Source organism: Octopus bimaculoides, chromosome 19, assembly GCF_001194135.2.
Source record: "Octopus bimaculoides isolate UCB-OBI-ISO-001 chromosome 19, ASM119413v2, whole genome shotgun sequence".
Lineage (NCBI taxonomy): Eukaryota > Metazoa > Mollusca > Cephalopoda > Octopoda > Octopodidae > Octopus > Octopus bimaculoides.
This window is the reverse complement of record NC_068999.1, coordinates 21791178-21793797: the sequence shown is the minus strand read 5'-3', so window position 1 is coordinate 21793797 and position 2620 is coordinate 21791178.

Below are 2620 nucleotides of genomic sequence, written 5' to 3'. Positions count from 1 at the left end.
CACACACACACACACACACACACACACACACACACACACACACGCCAGTTTTGTTTTCAAGACACCTATATCTATACCATGCATGTCTCTCAGGCATTTTGGAAGGATACTGAAGAGCTGTGGGCCCTTGAAACCCAAGCTGTTGCAGTATCTGGTCCGATATTTGGATGGTAATGTTGAGGACTTTGGCACTATGCAGTGGCGCCACGTTCTGGTGTTTGTGTAACTTTCAATGCTAAAGTTTAGTACAGGTCCTCCCAGGATCTTCTAGATGTATACCACTGCATATCTTTCCCGCCTTCATTCTAGGCAGTAGAGTCTTAACTTTTGCAGCTTTCCCAGTAGCTGATACGTTGCATTGAGACGATTTTCTTTGTAACTTCACTGGATTGCTTCAAGATCTGCCGTTAATTATATACCGTGTGGTGATTATAGTTGGGAGCAAGAGTCTAAGCGGCTGTGGACACATGGACTGAAAGTTAGGACATATGTTTTCTCGTTCTGAGTGTTCGGAGTATCCATTCAGCTAGCCGTCTGCATTTTATTGCCAAATTACTGGAAAGATGCATCATTACTCATGCCGATGCTCAGGTCACGCACTTATTTTGATTCAGAGATTGCAATTCCTCTTGGACCAGAGCATCCTGTCTGCATTTCGTTCAAGTTTGTGTGTTAGTAACGCCGGGCTTGGATTATTTCAGCATTAAACTGCATTTTATTGTCCTCAACTAACCTGTATATTAAGTCCAACTCCCGTTGCACATTCGAAATATTTCCAGAGACTTTTGTGTCGTCTGCATAGCTAGTAAGGGTGGCCTTTTGAGCAGCTGAGAGCATGTCTGAAAGGGCCACTATAGCAGTGGCCACAAGTCAGTGCCCCGTATGACGCCTATGGTAGTATTAGTGGTGGCCATCCTGTATCTGCTGCTGTGGTAGCCTTGTGTGTTGGTGGGGGTGGTTCTAAGTCTGTGCTTGATGTAACCAAGTCAGCTGCTGCACTATCTTTTGTGCTATTCTCAAAAAAGGCTTTTCCAGCTGCTGCTCTTTTCACATCTGGGTGAGGCTGGCTTGTTGTTGGGGCACGCATTACGTCTGCATATCGTATTTGAGGAGTAGACAGTGTACATTTTTTTCTTTGTTGCATTTGTTTTTGTCCTATTCCTGGAAAGGAGTACTGTTTTAGGTCATTCAATTTTGGCAGGGCTTCTGATGAGAAAAACGACAGTTTGCACCATCATCACCATACCAGCAGTTCCCATGCAGGTAAAAATCCACATATGTTTTTACTTTTCCTTATACTTTTGCACCTCCTATTTCTTTTGTGGTGGGGGGGGGCAGTCTTCTGTTTTGCTCCAAAGTTTTTTGTCTTTTTCTTCCTTTTCTTTTTCTTTTACTCCTTGAACTTCCTTGTTTCTGAGAGCTTTTGTTCTGTCAGTTATGATTTTTTGTTTCCTTCCTTTTTCAACTTTCTCAACACATCAGTGTTTCCTCCGTTTGTAGGCCTCTCAGTCGTGGCTTTGGTTTTGTTCTTTTCAAGGGCTGCTGCGCCCTGGAAGATTTTCTGTTCCTTTTCTCTTTGTCCACCTTTCTTAACATCATTGCTGCAATCTGTTCTCAGAATGGTGTCAAAAGTGTCGATGTGCTATCTAAAGAGAGCATAGAAACGTAAGAATTCGAGTTTCTTCTGCTCTATCTGGGCCATGGGTCTGGCGAAACCATTACTCTTTAGTACCGCTGCGATGATGTTGTTTGGGAGATCTCCATCGGCAATTTTCCAGGCTCGCAGAAATAATTGCAGTGCCTTGGTTGTCCAATTTCGCAACATCATTGCAGTATACACCTAGAGTGAGAGAGGGGGGAGAGAGAGAGAGTACGAGACCGACAGACAGAGAAGGTGAGAGAATGAGAGGGAGAGAGAGAGAATGAGAGGGAGGGGGAGAGAGAGGAAACAGTAAGGAAATTGGGATTGTATAAGTATTAACGTGCAGATATGCGTATGTGTGTATATCTAGACAGACAAACTTTGCAGGAAAAGAGGGGTAAAGAGAAGAGAGGCAAGGGGAAGAGAAAAGACAGAGAGAGGAGGAGAGACCAAAAGAGGGGAGAATAGAAACTCATGCAGACATACATACATTCGAACACACACAGACGCACACACGTCTATTTTCTAGTCGTGTTTGCGGAAACCACGTCTTGAGTTGGACTTGATATTTTGACGTCGGCAAATTTTCCCTTAAATTGCATATAGGTGGATCGAATTAGATAAATCGAGTATACTGGTCGTAATACTTGATATATTTAAACCAGAGACCACTTTACTTTTAGTTACTTCTATCTATTTGGAGGTTTTCAAATTTTTTTCAGGGGCTTATCTCCATACTTCCTAACACGCCGAGGTCGACTCTGCCTTTCATCCTTTCGGGGTCGATAAATTAAGTACTAGTTGTGTACTGGGATCGATCTAATCGACTAGCCCCTCCCCCAAAATTTCTGGCCTTGTGTCTAGAGTAGAAAAGCTTATACGTGTGTGTGTAGTCTGTATGTGTGTATGTGTGTTGTCACGAGTAAACACAAAAACATGTGTTTATTTGTTTTCATTAATAGGAGTCTAAATATCACA